Source organism: Ixodes scapularis, unplaced genomic scaffold (assembly GCF_016920785.2).
Source record: "Ixodes scapularis isolate PalLabHiFi unplaced genomic scaffold, ASM1692078v2 PGA_scaffold11__112_contigs__length_91849675, whole genome shotgun sequence".
Classification (NCBI taxonomy): Eukaryota; Metazoa; Arthropoda; class Arachnida; order Ixodida; family Ixodidae; genus Ixodes; species Ixodes scapularis.
In genome coordinates, this window is record NW_024609837.1 from 69,606,823 (window position 1) to 69,630,488 (window position 23,666).

The window sequence follows — 23,666 nt, forward strand, 5'->3', positions numbered from 1 at the left end:
ATTTGTGCACAGCATCTAGCTTGAACCAGATGGTCTCCTCGAGTAGCAAATGGACTTCAGAGGACTAAATGCTGCCATTAGTCCTTTGAGAAAAAAATATTATTGGGGTAGTGTGTATACTTATACAGAGTATATATTTGGTCAGCCATTTTAAAGAGGCGACGAGGCACTGGCTGTAGATGAGCAATTTAGCCAGTGCAGTACAACTGCTAGCCTGGGGCCTTTAAATTGAACCACGCAGTAGTGATACAGGACCGCACGCCGGTACGATACTTTTCCAGATCGAAACGGGCAGGAGTGGGGATTGAACCCAGGATCCCTAAGTTCTGCAGCGCGGGCTTTCGCTCCACGCGCTCCGAGCTGGCGTGCGCTAGCCCTCTCGGCCATCGATATTTTTTTTTTTTATTATTTATTGCATGAAAAATTGAAAGGACAAAGCGTCAAGCATACAGTTCAACAACGTTATCACATTTAGTATAACAATACAAACAATTAAACGGCTCATGATTACATCAAAGTATTGTTATCGGTTTACGCTCGGCAAACAAAGAAAGGATTCAAAACAAATTACACAGCTAAATATCAGGAAGATGGAAACATCGATCAATGAGAGCATACCAGTCTGGGCGTTCCTTAAGATAATCAAACACATTTCTCACGTGATATACAGTTACTATAAAATTAGATTTTGTAGCCCGGGGTGGATCAAGATTTCTGTCGATTGTTCTCGTCTTCCAGAGACCATGTAAACCTATCAGCATGAACAAATCATAAGGAAAACTATCGATGGGTTATAAAGGTAAAAATCGGAATTTGTAGGCATTGACGTACAAGACCTTTTTTGGTGTTCTCTGTAAGACGTCCCAGAAGAGGTAGGCGTCAATGCAGAAATCGAAACAATGTTCTATAGTTTTTGGTTGGTTACAAAGATGGCAATTCACTGACCGTGGTACGAAAATTCCTCGTTCGCGAATCCAGGGTTTCGCATTCAACGTTGAACTGTGGAGTTTAAAGAAAATTTGCTTTGCGTTAGATGAGACACGCAATTTTTGGACACGCGTAAGAACACCTTGTCCTGGTCCATGGTTGAATATGCTTCGATACAAAGGTACAGGAAACGTTATGTCAAGAAGATCGGCATAGATTTCTTTGCGTGAGGTGGTAAATACAAAGAAAAACGGGATTTTAGAAACTCTATTGCGCTTACTACTTCTCTGAAAAATCCCAAGGGACGTGTTGTGCCCGCCGATACCGATAAAAAAAAAACAAATAAGTTAATGCATTTGAGAGTTCTGCCTGTAGGTAAGTACGAAGGAAATGATGTGATCTTTTTCTGAAGAATAGAAAACGAGTTATTATTTGTTTTAAAAAGATATGTAATAGTCCCAGAACACCGACATCAACAGGGCGAAAAAGATTGTCTCGGCGCATATAGGTTTCCAAGTGGAGTTCCACACGAAAGTAGCCAAAACCCTGTGAATATTTTGAATGTGGGTTCTGGCGCAGCAAATAACCTGCAGAATATACCAGGTTTTCGCCGGAAGCAAAATATTACACGCTTTCTTTTGCTCGCCCAAAAACGGACCACTATTTTGTTTTTATAATATTAGCTTGACTTTTGATTTTTGCCACTCCTTCTGTCCAGTAGTGGCCATTGTTCCGAATACAATTGAGAGGCAATCCTAAGTACTGGGGAGCAACGCAAGTCCACGATATGCTAGCGTATTCTGAGGGTGTTGTGGCCTATTGCCCGCACCAGAAGCCAACGCATTTAGTTTTATTAATAAGAGCACTGGTAGCATCAGAGACGTTTTGAGTTAAAGTGAAGACATTGTCTATGCTTCGCTTATCAGCAAAAAAAAAAAGGCAATATCATCGGCGTATGCTAACACCCTAACCTCCGAGGAGTAGAAATGATAACCTTCCAGGGTAGGGTTTCTGAGCACGCTTAAGCACAAGGGTTCCAGATATAGAAAAAATAAAAGAGGGGATAAGGGGCATCCTTTTTTGACCGATGATTCTAGTCGAATTGGACTTGAAAGTGAACCATTGATTATAAGCCTCGTGGCACAGTTACGGTAACACATCTCAATACCCTTCGAGATTGTAGATCCTGGGTTTACGTGACGAAGAATATCGAAGAAAGCGTGGGACATCCGGTCAAATGGCTTCGCCAGGTCTACTTGCACCATGGCAACTTGTTCAGCATGCAGAACGCAGGTTTCTATTACTGCACGTGTAAACCTATCATGTATGTTGGTTTGTATGCATTGCCTCTTAATTTCAGAGGTATGGTGGTCACCAACAAGATTGGCTGTAACGTACTGAAGTCTTTTTGTCAGACTTTTAGCGAATATCTTATAGTCCACATTACATAAAGTAATTGGCCGGTAGCTTTCAGCGTGAATGAGTTTATCTGAATCGTTACTCTTTGGAATCAAGACCACGTGGCTGTTATAAAATGTAAGCGGCACTGCTCTCACTTGATAAGCCTCCAAGAAGACCTGGAGTAGAAAAGGGCACAGCTGCTCTTTGTACTTCTTGTAAAATTCGGATGGGAGTCCATCAGGTCCTGGTGTTTTAGAGTTTGGTAGCTCATCTACCGCCCATCGAACCTCTTCTAGCGTTATTGGTCCGCTAAGCAGGTCGCGTTGAAGCTGGTCAACCTGGGGCATCAAAGAGACCAAGGGCTTTGCTAATTGACAGTCCACGGATTGTTTGTGTCCAAAAAGGTTTTGATAATGAAACTCAAACGTTTTCATAATGTCGTCTTCGTCTGTAGAGAGCGTCCCCTTACAATTTAAAAGTTTCATTTTCTTCGAAAGTCCATTTCGCATCTCGTCGTCGATTGCGTGACGCAAAGGTGTCTCAGAGGATAGAAATCGTTTGCACCTAGACCGTACTAGTGCGCCATGATAGCGGTTTCGTTCTTAACGCTGTATCTGACATTTATCGCGTGTAATTTCTTGGTGAAACAAGCCGGGGGTTTCACACTCCAGCTCATGAAGAATGTGTAAATTTTTCAAAAGGGTAGATTATTCTTTCTTTGCATGAAACGATCGATGCAATGCACGCGCATTCAATTGATTCATTTTTAACCTCCTGCTTGAAAGAGTCCCATTGAGCAAAAATACCGAATTTATGATTTGTCGTCGCTTTGCTGAAACATTCGCGCACACGCTCTTCAAAATTTGTGTTCTCTAAACGTCTCGTGTTAAATTTCCACCAGCCCATTTTAATTTTGCCTTGTTGCGCGTGTGTTCCGATACGGACGCTTACAAGGCAATGATCTGAAAACGAAACTGGTTTTAAGTCATATGCAGTCACAAGTAAAAAAAAGTTAACTTGAAACTTAAATACGATCAAGTCTGGCATTACATGAAGCTTGGAGGTGGGTGTATGGGAAATAAGTACTTTGAGAAGCTGCAACATCGACTAGGTGATATTCATATGTGAGAGTGTTGAGAGTGTCAGCATTTCTGTCAGGTCGAAAAGGGGGTGTTGATATATTGTTTATATTACCCACACAATTAAAGTCGCCGAACAAAATGATTTTTTGTCGGTATCTAAAAATGGGGCAAAGTTTAAAAAGAAGAGCATTGCTGTCGAACGTCATTATGAGCAAAAATACAAATTAATCGACAGTATGTACCATGTAACGAATAATCGCAACATATATACCTTCTCTCATCATCGACAACTTGTGAGAGTGACGCATATGCTAGCCTCTTTCCTTAAAACAAAAGGCACCGTCCCGGCGACCCATCAGCATGACTAAAACATACCTCATAATTTGAGATGAAAGGATCCAGTGCACGAGCCGTGTCCTCATCATACGATATTTGTGCCTCCTGAACGGCAACGAAATCGATCTGTTCTTTTGAGATTGTCGTGCACGTGAACACAGTCCTCTGACGTTCGTGGTAGCGAAGCTGAGGGGAGGAAATGCCAGAGAGATGTTAGGGCGGCAGTGCATCGCCGTCTTTCCTCACGTGGTCAGGCTGTGGGGCCTTGCTGTGTGGGTGTTCCCACACCGTGGTCGGCTTACGCTTCACATCACCTCTCTCGTCCTTCTTGTCTTCCGAGGCATCTGTTATAAATGACTGGGACGTGGTCGTTGTTGAAGGAGCGGGTCGCTTGATGGGTGCTCCGCTGTATGGGGTAGGACGTTCTCGTCGAGGTAGCAGCTGTTGGAGAGAAAGCTCCGGATTTATATTTAAAGGAGGAAATTCGCTATTTGGCCAATCTTCCTTTGTTGCCTTGATTATGTTTCCTTGTGTTGTCGGTCCCGGCCTTGCGTTAGGTGTCGTCATCTCAGGGCTGACGGACTGCGACTGCTGTGTCAAAATTTCCAGCTCAGTTTTCGCTGTCGATGAAGTGGGAGCGATCACCTCTCCTGTGGCGTCGACAACCTCGCTGATGTCCATGACGTGTTCGTGGACAATGTCGTCAGTCGGGCTTCTTGATTGGCTAAGCCCTTCTGCGTAGGTTGTCACACACTCGCTCGTAGCGTGGCCATAACGATGGCACTCCCCGCATCGTGGGGTTCTGCACTCACGACGGATGTGACCTATGCGATTACATCGAAGGCATTGTGGGGGACGGCCCGGCGCGAGCACCAAGCGGCGGCAGGCAAGGACTGTGAGCTGGTGTGGAAGTTGGCTTGCGTTCATCCCTTCCCGAAGCGTCAAGGTCACTTTTTTGTTGAGCGTCTCCACCTGTTTCATTCCGGCACATCTCCACTTTTCCTTTACGATGGAACGCACTGTACCAAATGGTGCCAGCGCTTCCTCGATACGTTGACTTTCCATGTGGACGGGAAGCCATAATAGCTCAAGTTTTACGTCTCTGGTGTCCGGGCCGATAATGAGGCACCTGAGTCCCTTTACGCGTAATTCAGCTTTGTTGACGAGTTTGGCCTTCGCGTGTGCACTTGCGCAAGTCACCATCCATCCGTGACTCATCTGGAATAGGCCTATCCCGATGATTTCCTGGCTATCGACCACGTGTCGTAAGGCATCTCGGTAGTCCGGTGCTCTACATGGCCTCGCTGCCAGATCTCTGCGCAGAAATACCAAATAGACCTTATGCGAAATTGCTTGGTGGTCTGACAACACTGAGAGCGTCGCCATGTTCGTTGTGGCAAGCCGGCGGCAGCGAAGAGTGCGAAGCAATGCGCGAACGATGGAGTTTTCCCTCTTTTGACCACGTAATGTGGCGCAATAACCTGGAAGACTTACCACGGGTATCTGAGGGCGCGTTAGAAGCCTTGTGCGCTTCGGAAACACCATCGTCACGACAGCGGAGCAAGTCGTACGCCTTTGTCACCCAAAGCCTACATCCTACCTTCGTCAGTGATGACGAACATCTGCGACTCAAGGTACGTAAATACCGTTGCGTAACTTGCGTTACGCAACGGTATTCAGTAGATGGCGGCAGTGTAACTTAGTTGATTACTTAATTTTTTCCTGTATAAGCACTAGCCCAGAAATGATTTCACATGCGGCTCCCATGTCACATTTGTTTATGAGGGACTTCTTTGGTCACTGGCTGTGCCTTTTTCTTTGCTGCCTTTGAGGTTCTTGCAATTAGAAAAAAAAAACAACAAAAAAACAAGGCATTTAGCGCAGCTCAGATATTCTTCCTTGTTATCACAACAGGCTCGGTGTCGTTTATGCACAAGCTACATGCTTCAGGAGCCAGAAGAAGCATTTAGCGCAGCTCACATATTCTTCCTTGTTATCCCAACAGGCTCGGTGTCGTTTATGCACAAGCTACATGCTTCAGGAGCCAGAAGAAGACTGGAGTGCCATATAAAATTCAAGTCGGATTTAGCCTGACACTGGTGCATTGACAGGTGCAACGTGTGAGTGCCCTGCAGGAGCAAGCGGTGCATGCAGCCACATTCTCGCCACTCTTCGGTTGAGCGTCTCGTTGAAGACAAAAGGCTACAAGGAGACACCGCCAGAATTGTCGTGCACCGAGCTCCCACGACAGTGGCGGTGCCCTCGACGGTGTCCTCGATGAGTGTCCAAGACGTGGATAGGAGGAGTCACCGTGAAGGCGGCGTGCCCACACCAATGCCAGTGCGGTTGTCTGATGATTGCGCCAAGAAACAGGACGAGCAACGGCAGCTGGAGTTGCTGCATGAACTGGCCAGAACTCTCCAGAGGCTTGAGAACCAGGACTTTGGCGCAGTAGTACTGGCTGTACCAGGGCCGCTAACGGACACAAAACTGGGGCCTGCACCTGCTGGTTCACCGCTGTCTTATCAGCAGGCAATGTCACCCTCCGGCTACGAGACGTGGACCTCGGCCAACATTTCTGCAGGAATCGGTCTTGCAACTTCAGTACCAGAGCTCTCCCTCTTCGATGGGACTCCACAGCACACATTCCTTGGCACGTTCAGTGCGGAGGAATGACAATTATTGACGGTAAGTGCTGCTTACGGCAACCGTGGCAGACAGTACAATACGTTGTTGGGCTGGTTTGTATGATCGTAAGATATAATGCATAGCGCAAACTAGGTCACCAAGCAAGGAAGTACACAAGACGAGCGCCGGCTCACAACTGTTAATTTCAGAGATTTGCACGCACCTTATAAAGGTAAATTTGACGCATACCCGCTGGATATTGGTCAGAGTGCACCACCGTCGATTGATCGCCAGTGCGGCCAAACAGTGAAACACTGAGGCGGCTTGCATTGGCGACGCTGCTGCCGCCTATGTTTATGCGTGCGAGATGCCGCCTGGTAAGCCCGTTTCACATGATGCAATTCCTGTCTCTATTCGATTAAAATTGCAGTGGCACTGTCGCAGCGACTCTTCAACAGGGTTCCACCCAGCTGGAATCCTGTAGCAGCGTCCGCAGCGTCTGCTGTGCGCCACGTGACCAGGAGAGACAGCGTTTTATGCACATTGCAAGGCCAAAACTGAAATGCATCGTTTTGTATTAGCAATATAAAAATGTTAACTTGTCGGTTAGTTCATGTAAACGTGATATATTCATGTATATGAAGGCGTATGCATTGTATTGTTAGCAAACACGTGGCGCTGCGACAGACATTGCAACGGTGGCCAGAACATGTGAATCCAACCGTTGCGATGACTCTCACTGTGCCTGCTGTTGCACCCGTTTTACTCGTACAGTCGCTTCATGTGAAACAGTCATTACACGTCTTACGGAAATTGTCAATCCCTGAGGGTGTTGTTTCCCCCACGGCCTCGATGGTAATCTAGCTTCTCGCCTGCTAAGCCTTCAAAACTAGACGCCTTCGAGTAGCTGCCCTTCATTGAAGTCATCTGGAATTGCGCGGGACAGTCGATAGCGTTGTGACTGCTGTAACCATACGCAAACAAAGACTGCTTAAGTCAGCACCGACGGAGTGGAAGGAGAGGCACTGCACACTAACAAGAAACACGGCGAAAGGGCTACCTCAATGTTGCAGATATTTGGGGTTAGGTTGCGCCACATGTCAGGCAAAACTTGACTGCCCTGCAGGTCTATGCATTAGGCATAACATCCTGCATTATCACTTCCAGTCAAACAGAAAAGAAAAAAAACTGTTTACGCAATCACTTCTTAGCAAGACTGATAGGCCAGGAAAAAAGCGGTAATCCAGCGGCCAGCTGTCACAGATGTGTTGTGTTCTTATGCTATAACAACGTTTACCGTTTGTCGCAAGGGATCGAAGTGTCGCCGCAAAGTGCCAGGGAGCTCGAACTGAACTCCAGACAGCAAGGACGGAGTGCACACTGGCAAGACGCACGGCGCAACCGATTAACCGCGTCAAGTTTTGGTCGTGGATCCAAGCGAGAACAGTGGACAGAAACGGGCTTGCGAAACCTCATCAATCCAAAAGACATCTCGGATGTTCGCGTAGTTCAGTATGGCTAAGAAATGAAAGTTTGGCTGCGGACCGCTAAACAGCTGTTATGACTAACTTCAAGCACAATGTGTCGCTCCAGCACTGCGACTTGGTAGTAAACCCTGAATTCTCGTGGCTTGGTGCCACACGTGACAGGCTGGTATATGATCCAGAGGAGCTCTCGTATGGAGTCCTCGAAATCAAATGTCCGTATTCACTCGAGAACACTGAACCAGATTATGCCAGGATGCAGAACTTCAACATAACCTTCAATGAAAACGATGAGCCACATCTTGACCGGGACCACAACCACTATGCCCAGATGCTTGGCCAAATCGCTCTGACTCGATGTCGCTGGGGAGACTTCGTTGTCTGTTCAGAGAAGTGGATAGTCGTTGAGCGTATTCTCTTTAATTTTCAGGACTGAGTGCAAACGCGTCAAAAGTTTGATGATTTTTACTGTTGGCACATGTTGCCCTATGTTGCCCGCAAGTAGACTAGCTCAAACTGCAGTAGTTAGAGCTAAATAAAGGATAAAGATGTCTCTGGCTGGGTGGTTTTAATCATGTTTGTCACCCCTCCCCTCGGCACAGTAGCATTTACGGTTCATCACGCCGGCAGACATCTCTGCCTTTTCAACAAAATGCTCCCTCTCGCGAACGAGTACGAAACAAAGAGACCACACAAGCACTACACTCATGACAGGTTTCTTTCGTGAAGATCAGCACACATACAAGTCGCACAAAGCTCCGACACACATAACGCGAAGTAAAATTTAACATATCGGTAAACTACAGAGCATATGCTCATGTTGCAAACAGGCACCCTCCCCATATTTAAAGGCACACATACTAAGCAAGGTCCCTCACAACTCCGTCCTGCTTTTTCATTTCCAAACCTAGAAAGTGCCCGTCCCCCTTTCTCACGATTGCATCTGTACTTCGAGTGGGCACTCAATCAATATTTTACGGGAAAAGCAAAGTTTACGTGTGCTTTTCATAAATATGTGCGTTAGGTTTCAGTTTGTCATCATATCTGCGCTGCTTGTGCGATATATGAGACGGGACTGAAAATTCGTGAGTATAGCTGCCACAGTCCAAATCTGATTAGGTACAGGGGCCAGGGTCAGTGGTAGCGGCCGATCGAAGATATGATAAGCCTTTATTATTTGTATTCTAGTTTTCACATGAATTCTTAGAGATAAGATCTCTTTTGTTTCTTGCACTTGTCCATCCGTGAATGTGCGGCCTTTCAAGAAAGGGGGCAGATTCAGGTTTACAACTTTTCTCTCAAGCAAATTCTCAATGAGGAAACTCTTATCTACCATCACAGAATCATTATCTTCAAATGTCAACTCTAAAAAGCCGCTCAATATGACAGTTTCTCTGTCTGATGTCGATCCTGTGTAAAGCTCGGACACGAAGGCCAGAAGGCCAATAGGCAGTAACTGACAAGCCCTTTAAAGGTGTTTGCTGATTTGTACACTGAGTATGTGTTCGACTGAAGTGACGGAGAGGTCGGCACTTCAAACTGCACCTCTGTTGCATCCAGAATTATCCTTGTTGATGCACATTTCTTAACAAAATCACCTGGCATCATTGCATCTGTTGTTTCTTTCGGCGCCCACACGGGAAACGAGCTCAATTTTGCATACAGGAAATTCAACCAGGACATGCAAATTCTTGACACTGTGGACTGCGCTATTAAAAACCTGTGTGCCGAGTCTATTTCAAAGAGACCAAGACGTAGTCTCACAAGAACTAAAAAAAGTTCATTCTCTGTGGTTAGCTTTCGTTTACGGTCCCTCAAAGAATTCTCTCCGCTGCTACATTCTGTACGCAAGATATTCCAGCCGCTTTCCCAGTGTCGAGAAAACGCAGCAATGCTGCGAAGGGTTGATATCCTTAAAGACCAGTGTAAAACATGAAGTCTTCATCGCAGTCTCTGAAGCGCTCAATGCAAAAGGAAGCTGATTTTTCCTGCTCTTGCGAAACCTGGCACTCAAGGCGGATTTTTTCTGCACGAAGCTAACGTAGTGCACCCCTTGCATTTTTCATTTGCTGTCTCAGCTGTTGATATTCATCGCGAAGCCGTGCTATTTCTCTTTTCTGCTGCTCAACTACACTTGCAAGATGCCCGGCTTCTGCAGCACGTGAAGAGCAGTCGTGAACAGGTTCCACTGGGCTTGCAACACCGGCATCCACTCCATCACTGCTGCCTATCACAGCTTCTTGTTGCACGCCTTCACTTGCTGGAGCTGTCGGTGGCACTGGCTGCACTAGCTGGTCATTTTTCTTTAGCAGGGGTGGTGCACTTTGTATTGGGGGCTTCCGAACATTGCTTTGCGGTTTGAAGGCGAACACTGACGGTACTGCAGTGTCCCTAAGGAGGTCGTGCCCGCTAGCCACGCCAGGTATAAAGTAATATGTACGCTTGGAGCACACTTTCGTTGATTTCATGTATACGCGGAAGTTATCACCTTCGTTTCTTTTCATTGCGATAATTCTTTTCTTGTAGAGGATGGGATCTCTCGGAAAGCGATGGAAGGATACCTAGAACAAAAAAAAAAGAAAAAAAGGAACACTGAATGAAGAATTCAGAAGCACCTTTGTTACGCGCAGCATTTAACACGAGTTTAAATAATTTCACTGGGGCTCACTAGCAAAACGGGGATTACCAAACAAACATATTTAACAATTTTTATGAACGGTAACGAGCAGAAGACAGCGCAGTAAATGAGGCGGCGAAAGCAAGCGGGTGTTGCTACCGGCGCCCAAACGGCACAGATAGTTCAACGATTCCGTTAGTCCGCACTGCCGCCTTATCGTACGAAGTTACGGTAAGTCTCGCCAATATTTCGCGACAAAGACGAAAGCTTTTGGATTTATCTTTTATTGCAGTCACAGTCACGCTAGTTCGCGGTCACAGCACCTACCAGATACTACGCAATCGGCTCAAAATTGAAAGATCAAAACACCCCGTCAAAGGAGGTCCCCCATGCGGTACTGCTGTATACATACCTTGTTCCCGTCACTGTCGCTGATGCCGAGCTGCTTGCATTGCGGAACGCAGCAATGCACCGTCACCTTGCCGGCGTCAAAAAATCCTATTTACTGCTACACGTTACACGGAACACCGAGGGTACGCCGCACATACGAGTCAGCGCGCAATGCCTCCCGAACTCCGGCCGTTCGTCGCCATTACCAAGATGGCGAACGTGGTTCCTCTCCCGTTCACTGGATGGCGCTGACAATTTTGGATATCGCCTATTGAGGCTCAAAGTACCTGTAGGTAGACGGGGTAGGGCGGTCCGATACTCTTCAGTCATCTTTTCAGTGGTTCTCGACGAAGCCTCAGCAGTTCCCCGGCCTGTGGCCGGTGTATTTTCACTGGAGAGCATCAAAAAGCGACCGTTTCGAACGGCGTCTTCTTTTTACACTCGGCCACCGATCTCGTGGTCCTTTGAGAGTATCTTTTTCTTAGAGTGTGGTCAAAATTAATTCATCAGGCTCTGCATTTATTATTCCGTCAGTGACTCCATGAAATTGCCACCGGCGGTTTTCGTCGATTCCCGGTTTGCGCATAAAAAAAGGCAAGCTTCCCGCTATAACAAAGATATATATACGCGAATAAAACACCCCGCAAAACACGTGGAGGTAAAACAAACAAAGTTTTCTATGGCTGGGTGAAGCCTCGGTTTGTATTCCCCATAGGGACGAAAACACTGGCAACGAGGGCATGCTTAGGGAATATGCAAATGTCAGGTAAACGAACGCTCCCCTTTTCATGCTCGCGTCCCTCCGCCCTCATTTGCCCAACCTCTCTCAGCCTTGCCCGTTTTCCCGGTCTGTTATCCGTCAGTTGACGGAGTGGCTTCCGGATTGTTGACGCTCCGCGCCGAAAGCGGCGCTGGTTGTCTTTGAACTTCGAAGCTGCACTCAGTATACTCTGTTTCACCGCGCGATGAAGCGCAGCAGACTCTACGAGCCATCGGAGCCAAACCGACGCTGAGCAAGTGACCGGTAACTTCGCGCACAGCTCGCCACCACTCTCCTTTCAGAGGTCACGTGACCCTTACACTGCATTGGATTGAATAAGATGGCTTGTAGCGTCGTCTGCGGTGCATCATAATAAGGTAAAATAAAGTACGCGGTGTTCCCGTGAAAAGAGAACTTTGTTTTTCGGCCCGGAAAAATAAGCTAGGTACAAAAGAAAGCTCAAACTTCGTGACAATCTGAGGCTATAGTAGTTGGGATAGAACGAGGAATTTTGAGAGAAGATCACATTACTTCGATCAAAAGATAATTTAGTAAAAAACAAATTTTTCTATGAGCCGGCTTTCACGTATAACCCTACGTAAAAACAAGAAATTATATTGTGAATATTATAATGCAATTAAATGCAAAGGTGCAAGCGAGCTGGACAAGAATGACGAAAGTAATCCCTGGAGAAGGGGAACAAGAGGGACAAAGGACAAACATAAATCTCCAAACACAGCTAGGTGACTGGTGAGCGACCGAAAAAATCCGCCTGGTCCGGGTATCGAACCCGGGACCTCTCCATTACAAGTGGAGCGCTCTACCAACTGAGCTAACCAGGGGTTAGACGTCAGTAGAGCAAACGGGTTTTATCAGCTGCCACCAGTCGAACACCAACAAGGGTGAAGCTTGCAATTTAAAGTTAATATTATAATGCAATTAAATGCAAAGGTGCAAGCGAGCTGGACAAGAATGGCGAAAGTAATCCCTGGAGAAGGGGAACAAGAGGGACAAAGGACAAACATCTTGTTCTCTTGTTCCCCTTCTCCAGGGATTACTTTCGTCATATATTGTGAACGTTTGTGGATTTTATATCAGTGAAGAACACTTCTCATCAAGAAAGGGAATGTGGTTTTCTTTCTTGCTGACAAGTTTGTTTCACCGAAATAGATGCTAGACGAGCATGTTATTTCTTGTATTGACGACATTAGGCTGAGGTGGACGTGGGCTCATAAAGAGATTTCGTTCTTTTTAGTTATCGTTTGATCCAGGTAACGTCATGTTCTCAAACTTTCGCGTTCTCTACCAACCGCTAGCGTCACGTTCATACGAAGTTTGAGCATTCTGCGATGCATGGTTTATGTGCTACCGAAAAACACGGTTCTTTTTCATTGGAAACTCCCTGTATATTACGACAGTAGCATCGTCGAGACAACGACTCCCACGGTATACAGTTTGGAGAACACGGGAAAACTTGGCATAATTTGCATAATATCAGGAGACGATAGTGTCGAATAGCGGTCTAGCGAGTTTTACCATGAGTAAACGAGCATGCATGTTCGTCCGTCACGCAAACGTGACGCACACATATAATGAGGTTTTGGTCTCCGCACAAACCTCCTCAGGTACATGGTGCGGCCCTCAGAAGCAGTTCATTTGGTACGCCTCGCAAAATTCAAATGTGAAACGTACATACTTGACCTTGGGCACGCGAATGTCGTGTTGCAAGGACGAAGTTTGATGTCTATTTATTATAGAGCTCAACTTAGAGGAGGTCAAATCTTAAAAAAGAAAGTGCAAAAACGGCGGCCGAACATTTCCTATGCCCTATGCCGTCTTTTTCGTCGTCTGCACACTGGTTTGCCTGCTCGCTCCTTGGTGGCGCCCTGAACGCAAAACTGCTGATAATAGGCGAGGCTGGGAACACGCAGGATAAATTGCGAAAAGGAATGATGTTAATAAAACAGATGAACAGTGACAACCGGAGAGGGAGCTCAGAAACCAGTGTACAGACTGCGAACAAGCCGTATAGGACATAAGAAATGCACTGCCACCATTTCTACACCATTTCTAAGATTTCTCTTCCGTTAAATTCAGCTCTATCATATCTATATATATATAAATGAACCATTTTCCGGAACGACGTTTGCGTGCACAATCTTAGGCATGTATATCTTTGAAAGTCTAACTTTTCCAGGCGAACAAAATGTGCTGCTTTTTATGGCCACATTTTCTTTGTTAACACACCGCAGCTCGAAGCACATGGGGCAAAAACACGCTCTACAGAGCCCAGGGGTCATGGGGTTCGATCCGCACCCTTTTCGATCTGGACGAGCATCGTACCGGCGGGCGGGTCGAATTATTCCTGTCAGCGGGAACCAGTGCTGCCAATATCGAAAGTAAAACTAGTCTAGGGCTTTCTGGCCTTGCAACGTCTGACTCCTTTTGCTTTGTGACTCTAAGAAACAAAATAGATGGCATCCAATAGCCGCTGCATCAAACACAAATATCACGCCTTGGGAAAGCTCGCGCGATAAATGGCAGGCAACCGTTGAAAACGAACGAAAAATAAATAAATAAATAAATAAATAAATAAATAAATATATATATATATATATATATATATATATATATATATATATATATATATATATATATATATATATATATATATATTGTAGGGTTCGGTGCTACTGCTCACCCGCAAGAAGGACCAACGAGGCAGATCTCATAGAACACACCTTTACTGTCTGGCGGCAGCCAACCAACTCTCGAGCCCCGAGACTCGACCGTGGCTCGCGCACACGTTGCTGGCAGGGCGCGGAGCGCGAGTTCTTTTGCGCGGTGACGGGCCGCAAAGCCCACAAACTCTCCCCCCCCCCCCTCCCCCCTTCTCTGTCCTCTGGCTCCGTGGCTGTCCTCTCTGGTTGTTGGTGGTAGAGGAGGAGGGGGTTGTGACGGTGCAGGCGGCCGGATGCGGTTCGTGGAGGCCGCCTCCTGATTGGTGATGCGGTTGTTGCAGTTGCCAATGAAGTCCCGATCTGCATCATGACACAGCCGTTCTTTTTCTTTAGTGATCTTGACGACGTTGCCGTACAGGCAGAGCAGGTTAACGAGCTTCTCGGCGTTCATCTTGTTAAAGTTGAGGCCGCACACAATCAGCAGAGACCCGTGGTGTGGACCCGCCGCTTGGGGACGAGTGGGTACCCCCGGGGCCGTGGCTGGCAACGTAACGGTCAGCAGGACCTTCGTTGCGGTCCTGGTCTCCGTTGGTCTGCGCCCCGTAGCCGTCGTTGTAGCCGCAGCCGGGGCTGCTGATCTTGCGGCGTAGCTAGGGCCGGTAGAGGGTCCTCGGCCGCCCACTGCGTTGCCGTAGTCCCCGAAACCACGTGGCTCATCGAAGGGGTTGAAAGAACCTCCGGCAACGGTTGAGGCGGTAGCGAGACATGTCGAAGATTCGAAAAGAACGAAAGGAAAAAAAAAAAAGAATCAACAGTTGTCTTCTGGAGAGGCTTCTACAAGAAAGCGTCGGTACGTTGGGCGCGGCAATAGACTGGCTAAATTTGTGAGCACACTGTCGGTGTATATCGCACAGAACTAAGCGCACAATCTGTATGGTGCGGAAACTAGTTCTCGTCAAAGCCTAGTGCAACGCGCATTTTCTAAGTCTTCGTCTTCGTCTTCGTCACCAACATCAAAAAGAGTCCTCCCAGAATTAAGTTTATTTTTTAATTATAACCCGGATCGGCATCACTCTCCACCTGCGAGAGAACTTCGTCATCCGATTCATAATACCGTTTGAGGTTGGTGACATGAACGGGTCCAGCGAGTCGTCCAGACTCACAATGAACGAGCGTGTACGTGAGGCGTGAGACCTTGTCTCGCACTCGATACGGACCATCCCACCTGTTTGCCAGGGAAGCTGTGAAACCTCTGGAGACGTCACTAAGTGGGTGTGTCCGCCGGAGTACAAGATCTCCAACTTCGAATTGCACGTCCCGGTGGCCACGATTGTACTGCTCAGCCTGCTGAAGCCGTGCGGCGTCCAAGCTCTCCCGGGCATCACGAACGATGTCCCTGAGTCTGCGTCGTAGGCTTCCTGCGAACTGACCGTATGAGCGAGCAGCGCCACGGTTGTTGGTCGTGCAAGTGTTTTCCAGCGGGAAAGTCAGCTCTTTTCCGAAATTAAGGCAAGCTGGCGTAAAACCTGTAGACCGGTTAACGGTTGTGCGAGTTGCGAACGCGAGCTCTGGGAGCTTTGCGTCCCAGTCAGGGTGACGTTCGGTGTGAGCTATTAACATCGATTTCAGGTTTCGGTTCACCCGCTCTGTGATGTTTGCCTGTGGGTGATAGGGAGACGTCCGCTTGTGTTGTATGCCCAATGCGGCACATGAGTCTCGGAACACTTTGCTGGCAAAGTAAGTAGCGTTGTCGCTAATCAATTTCGCCGGAAATCCGAAGCGTGTGAACGTCTCCATCAGACACGACCAGATTCTTTTGGACGTCAGCGACCGTAATGCAAATAGCTCCACCCACTTGCTAAAGTGATCCGTGACAACCAACAAGTACTGGTTGCCACGCGGACTGCGTGGGAAAGGGCCCATGACGTCGACAGCAACGCATTCCCATGGGGATCGACTCACGACTGGCTGCATGAGACCAGGGGGCTGACCACCGCGCGGTTTGGCTTTCTGACAAACCGGGCATGAACGAGCGTACCTGAGCACGTCCTGACGAATTCCTGGCCAAGTTGCAGTACGGCTTAACTTTTCAAAAGTCTTGCAGCCACTACTGTGACCAGCCAAAGCAGAGTCATGGTAGTATCTAATGAAGGACGTGCGAAGTCGGCGAGGTATCACGGCTCGAAATGGAGTGTCTGTGGAGCCACCCTCCTCGTCGTCGATCTGAGGTATGTACCGGAGAAGCAGACCGTCTTCGGCCAGCAAGTACGAGTCAAAACCCATGTCAGCGTCTCTGTTGCCACGTCGGTCACGTGAAGATAACCACTCAGAGACCCTGCGACAAAGTCCATCGTTCTGCTGTGCAGCACGAGGCTCATCTCGGCTAATCAAAGTACCCCAGCGCGAGCCAGCATCTATCGCAGCCACAACATTGGCATCCTCGAGCACGCGCTCTTCGCCGAGCGGAGCGCGCGACAAAGCGTCTGCAACTTTGTTTTGTGAGCCTGGTTTGTGCACAATAGTGTAGTCATATTTTTGAAGCGTTAGTGCCCAGCGTGCTAATCGTCCTGCCGGATTTTCCAGCCGCTGAAGCCAAGACAAGGCGGCATTATCCGACTGGATCACAAAGCGCGCGCCATCAAGATACATGTTGAATTTCTGCAGGGCGAATATGATGGCTAGGCACTCAAGCTCGCAAACGTTGTAATTCCGCTGAGCTGCTGTCAACGTATGGCTAGCAAACGCTACGGGTCGTAAGACACCATCAAAGTCTTGAAGCAGCACAGCACCTAAACCGTAGCCGCTCGCATCGGTTTGCAGCACAAACGGACGGTTGAGGTCTGGGAGCTTCAAAGATGTTGTCTCAGCAATAGCTCTGGACAGTTGAAGGAAAGCATTTTGCTGTGCCTCCGTCCAACGCCACTTGACGCCTTTGCGCAGCAGTTCGTTCAGAGGCCGCGTTATCTCTGCACAGTGGGGAATAAACTGGCGGTAAAATCCAATCATGCCAAGAAATCTCTGCAAACTCTTTGCATCATGTGGGGGAGGAAACTCAGTTATGGCCCTCAGCTTGTCCTCATTAGGGCGAAGCGATCCATCGTCGATTACAAAACCGAGTAGGTTAATCTTAGATGTTGCCAGTTGCATTTTTCCCGGGTGAACTGTCAAACCAGCATTCTGCATGCGCTCAAGTATAGTCCGAAGGTGCACAAGATGTTCTTCAAACGTGCGTAAAAATACTACTACGTCATCCATATATGCCATGGCGTAGTTGTGCCGTGCGTCTCCAAGCACAATGTCCATAAGACGCTGGAATGTGGCAGGAGAGTTGCTCAAGCCGAAAGGCATGCGCACAAACTCGTACAACCCTCTGTAGCATGTGAATGCTGTTTTCTCAATGTCAGCGGGCTCGACCTCTATCTGGAGGAAACCGCGACTGCAGTCAAGAGTCGTGAAAAAACTCGCGTCTCCCAAGTTGTACATGATCGACTCAATCGAGGGGTACGGGTAGGCGTCACGAACGGTTACCGCATTCAGGCGCCGGTAGTCGACGCAAAGCCGAGCCGTTCCATCCTTCTTGGGGGCAAGGACGATCGGGAAGACCCAAGGGCTCTGTGACTCACGTACTGCACCCGTGTCGATCATCTCTTGGAGCGCCTTGTCCAGCAGGGCTCGCTTGTGTACGCTGATTGGTCGAAGGTTGCAGCGTAGAGGCCGTGTATTCCCGGTGTCAATTGAGTGCTTTAAGACACCGGTTCTGCCGGGGTTCTCTGTGAACATCGGCGAAAACACTTCCAGGAGTCTTTGGAGACGCCGCTTTTGCTGGTCCGTAGCAGGACACTTCTGCAAAGAATCGCTTACCGCACATGGGAGCCGCAGAGCAGGCGTTCTAACGCCAACGTTATCGACACTGACGATACAATCCTCTCGTCTGGCAAATGGAATCAGTTGCGCGTCACTACCCAGCCGGTAGCCTTTGTTCGGAAAGTCCAGAACCAGGTTCTCCCCGAAAATGAAATCTCGCCCCAAAATAATCGGTACCGTGAGACCAGGTAAGCAAACGAAACGCTGACGGCGTTTTTTCTAATTAACCCCAATCTGTAACCTCACGGCTTGACTCGCGAGCATTTCTGGTCCTGACGCTAGCTGTAAGCGCACGTTAGTCTCGCGCAGGTTGGCTTTCTGCTCTTTGCACCGTTCAATCAGGTAGTCCCCAATAAGCGACAGACTCGCACCGGTATCAATCAGCGCTGCCACAGCTATTCCGAGCACTGTAACTGTCATACGAGGCTCAATTAGCCCAAGGTCAGGCTGAATTCGACATACCGATGGAAGTTTTGCCGAGTTGTCCATGGTCATCGCGGCCGGCAGGCGTTCAGGGGTCAACGCCACCGGCCGTACTCGTTTCCCGAGGCTGCAGGGCTGTTGCGCAGTAGGTCGGGGCAGTCACGCCGGAAGTGGCCATGGCGACCGCAGCCGAAGCACCGCACCGAGTTGCGCCGGTCAGGGCCGTGCGTCGGGCTTGCTTGCGCTTGTCGTTGCGGCCCTTCTTGGTGTCCCTCGTTGTACCAGCGATCGGCGCCCCGGTTGGCATTGCGGGGGAAGGACCTTAAACGGCTTTCACCCTGCCGTAGTCTCGATCCAGCCGGCCGGGCACGTAGCCGGGGGTCCGAACCATCGAGTGGTCTCCCTCGCTCCCATTGCCCGAAGGAGTAGGAGTCCAGCGCACGGGGGGGACAGACCGCGCCATCCAGGGTTTGGCGCTGAGTCGGACCTCTTCTGGGCCCGGGAGCTCGCCAGGCACAGGACGGCTCAAGAGCTTCTTCAGGCGGTGGCGGGGGCCGATACTGCAGCTCGGCCAGGAGCGTCTCTTGTATGCCGTGAGCGTCCCGGGCCAGTTGCTCCAGGGTGGAATACGTGCGGCCATGCAGGTAGGGCCGGAATCTTGGGTGGCTCTGCTGCATCACCCGAGCAACCCTGTCCGACTCCGACGTCGTTGGGCAGGCTCTTTCATAGAGCTCCTGCATCACCCGTACATATTCGACGAGGGTCTCGTCCGGGTGCTGGGTCCGGCGCACCAGTTCTCGCTGAACTCGAGACTGGTACCCAGGTGGAAGAAACTCATCTTGAAACTTCCGCCGAAAGTCTTCCCAGGTGAGGAAAGGGGCCACGATGCGCCACCAGCGCGCGGCGCTCGCCTTGAACGCCACGGGGAGAACCCGCGCAAGGACGTACTCGTCCGAGGCTCCCGTGGCGAGCTTATAGGCCGCCAGCTCGGCCAGGAAGTCGGCCACGGACTTCCGGTCGTCGTAGCCCGTGTACAACGGGACCGGCACTTGGGGTCGTGGCCCTTGCCCTTGGAGTCCGTGGTCAGCCAGGACCAGGCGTTGCGCGACTGTGTCGCACAGGTTGGCCACCCGAGCCATCAGGTCCACGGACGTCGGGTCAGGCCCCTCTCCGGTCTCGCCTTGGTCTGCGGCGGCTCTATGGCGGGTCTGCATCGCAGTAGCAACCGCAGAAAGACAAGCAAACAGAAAAAACAGAACAAAACGAAACACAAAAGAACGGAAAAACACGCAATATACTACAATATGCACACTATTCACAACGGCCAAGCCCCGATGGCAAAGATGGCGTCCGGTGGCCGAAGCCTAGTCGAACGACCACGTAGGCCTATCGGGGATGGCGAAAGCGAGAAAACCGGGCGAACACGCCTAAAACGGGCTAAAAGCCTGCGGTCCAACCCGCGGGCGAGCAGTAGGCCTCGCGTGGAGCGCCAAATAATGTAGGGTTCGGTGCTACTGCTCACCCGCAAGAAGGACCAACGAGGCAGATCTCATAGAACACACCTTTACTGTCTGGCGGCAGCCAACCAACTCTCGAGCCCCGAGACTCGACCGTGGCTCGCGCACACGTTGCTGGCAGGGCGCGGAGCGCGAGTTCTTTTGCGCGGTGACGGGCCGCAAAGCCCACAATATATATATATATATATATATATATATATATATATATATATATATATATATATATATATATATATATCTTGAGAGTTGTGCAACTGCTGCGACTCTGAAGTGAGAATGCGCCTTATGATACAATACGATTCGATACGATACGAGCTTCATTTTTCAGCGCAAATACAAGTGGTGAATGGGGGCAGGAGAAAAAGCTGCGAAAGTGCGGCTTGTTCAGGCTCCGGGCCCCTCACCCATCCTTCAGAGTGAGTGTCCAGTCACACAATGGCGTTTGAGTGCGTTTAACTGCGAATGGTTGCGTTTATGTCGCGATCCGGCAGCGAGTTACAACGGCATCTCTGTTTTGCATGAAGCGTGACAAGCCAATAAACAACTCGCAAAAATCGCTCTACGGAACACTGCGCGCGTTGCTTATAGACAAGCTCGTTGGCCATGGAGAGGAGTGGCATGAAATAGTGCATCTCAGTAATGTGTGGAAATAAAGTCAGCGCTCACATGCATTGAAGCAATATATCTTCGCGAGAGCCCTAGTTAACACACGGGGGTCCGGAGACCCTACCACCTCACGGATAATTGAAAAAGCCTAAAACATTTAGGAGACGGTGGAACAGGATGACCCGCTGAGTATAGTTCTTCCTCCAAGTGCCATAGTCGTCGTGTATTTACCTGCGCACGCACCCCGGAACGTCGGGAGTTCAAAAAGAACGTATCCCAGCATCTTATCCGTATCGGTGGGCAACACCTACCCTTTAAGGAAAGTAGAATGTCCAAAAATGCAAGTACGTACTATATTTGGTCGCGACGGGATATCGTGAAGTGAGGGTTTGGCAAATAAAGACCAAAACTTGGTGGCCCACTAGTAGCCAAGATGCTCCACGGGCCATCGGGCCGCTAGGATCGCATCGGTTCTGGAAGAAGTTTATAGGAGTAGTTTGGCCTATGGCCAAACTACTCCTTCTATAAACTCGCGGTCGCGAGTTTATGACTTCTATGACTCGCGGTCGCAACGCAGACAAACCCTTAGACCCATACTACGTGCATGGAATGCGTCTATGAAAAATTAGGGTGTGTGTATGTTTATACAGCCTAGAACTTTGTCTGCTTCAAGGCGCGACTTATCTCCCAGCTGTAGATGAGAAATTTAGCCAGTGCAGTACAACCACTAGCCTTTAACGTGCATCACGCAGTAGTGATACACGACCACAGGCAGGAACGGTGCTCATACAGATCGGAACGGGCAGGGGTGGGGATTGAACACGGGATCCCTGGGTTGGAATGCGTCTCCGACTAGTGTGATTTCAGCGTCCTATTCCGACCATGCAGTCCAAACTGGGTGTTCTATGTGGTATTGGACTACGGGCGCAGGTTACCCCAAGGCTGCTATGGTTTAAACTGAACAGAAGTCTCGGAAGCCACCGTGATCGCAGTTGAGACCGACCATGCACATAGGCTGTGGCCGTGCGTTGCCACGTTTGCCTTAGATTTCGCCCGATCTTTGCGAGTCTCAAGCGAAGATGGCGTGATTTAATATTATGTATTTCGACTGATATTGTATCAGCCCAACTGTGTTTACAAGCCGTGAATAAACACTCATAGTTTGTACAGGCTGTGCACACCTGCCGCAACCGACCGTACATGGCGCTCTAACACAAATGTGTGTGTCGTCTTTTAAACGCCAATGTATGAATGGGGCTTGGATGCATCGGTTCGTTAGTGCCGGCTGCTCCCTGACATAAAATTAAACAAAATCTATGGGCACTGCGGCAGGTTTCTGTCAACATCACTGCGAAACACTCGAGACACAGTTTACGTGGAACAGTGAACGATTTTGAAAGAGGTCGGGACAAAAACGTATTCAAGTGGGACAGAAAACAAAAGGGTTTCTCGGTCCCTTAGCAGCGAACTTCGCTCCTGCCTCAGGTAGAGTGGCAGCTGCCCGCTTCAAGTGCTGAAAACAGAACTCCCGATGAAAGGACGCAAAGGGGGAGGCTCTAGTGCGCCAAGATTTTCGGAGTTTTTCCAACCATTCGAACGAAGTCGCGTGGTCTACGGGCCGCGTTTGCAATGCGAGTTGCGACGAGATGGGCGAAAGTGTCGATTTCCTGCAAGAATCGCCTCCACACCGCCTGCTTTTCTCCTCGCCACGCGAAAACGTAACGCATGCGCATTTTCGACAAATCTGCGCATCTATTCTCCGTTGCAGTGTACCTTGGCAAACGGCGAAGGCTACGGTCCCGGTGATCCAATCAGCGTGTCGGACGCAGGGACGTGACTATACTCATTCGCGATTCTCGCGAATCGCATGCAGTGCCGTCGAAGCCACCGGTAGGAAAGAGAGGAACGCCGCTTTTGAAAAAAAATTTTGAGGGACGAGTGGCACAGATTTTAGCTAAGCATTGGCTAAAATCTGTGATAATCTTTTGGCCATTAGCCAAAGAGTAGCAATTCATCCGCCAATGCTTCGCCGATGGCTGATACTTTGTGGCCATTGGCTAATGGCCAGAGAAAGGCCATTCATCGGAGCATGGCTTGCTATATTGTCTGACCACTGGAAAAATGACCATTCCCAGGGATTGTCCAATGATTGGCCGAATCTGTGTTGCTTGGGTAATCGTCTAGGGAGAGAAAAGCGAGGTTTTTGACTGAAAAAAGAGGATCCCGGTTACAGGGGACTTCCTCCTTCCTCTCTTCTGGAACCGCTTGGGTTGCGCGCTATACTCTGTGTACCTTACCTAAGGGTTGTCACGTGTTTCTGCTCCATCGCTCTGATTGGACCGTAGGGGCCGTGGGGTTCGCTGTTCGCAAAGTTAGGGTGAAACGAAGTATAGGCCCAGGTAGCATGCCGGAGAAATGCAAAACGTTTCACAAGCTTGACAATACTCGGGGCCTAATACTGCCTTGCTCAAACGTATTAGTGTTAGTGCCGAAGTACATTTCTATGGCGTTGTTATGAATTTTCTCTGGCTGGCCTTATAATTTTGAAAGCGCCTGAGTTGAGGCACAGATGCCATCTATGAACCGAAGAACCGGCAGAGAAGCCCTGGCATTTGTTTGGTCATTTAGGCCCAAACTTGCAAGAATAAAAGCGAATAAGAAATGAAGTCTAACTCTGGCCCTTGTTTGGTGATTTGGGCCTAAAGATGCCAGATGACAGCCAATCTTCCAATAGTGTAGCCTCACTTTGGCACTTGTTTGGTGAATTAGGGCAAATATTGGCTTTTTACCTTGGCTCCCTCGGGCTTTTTAAGGCCCTTACATGTCGGGCAGAAACCAAAATGTTTGCTCAAAGAACTGCGGTACCTGGGGGAGGCGTCCGCCATTAAATTGCAAACGCTCACCATGGTTTGATTTGCTCCCTCTCTTAGATGCAGGCTCTCTTGGGTGC

The 23,666-nt window shown here is 49.0% G+C and overlaps 1 pseudogene; it reads left to right on the forward strand.

The window, feature by feature from the left end:
• The first annotated feature begins 5,209 nt into the window (after window positions 1-5,209).
• LOC115315907 lies at window positions 5,210-8,363 on the forward strand (annotated as a pseudogene).
• Window positions 8,364-23,666: the final 15,303 nt, after the last annotated feature.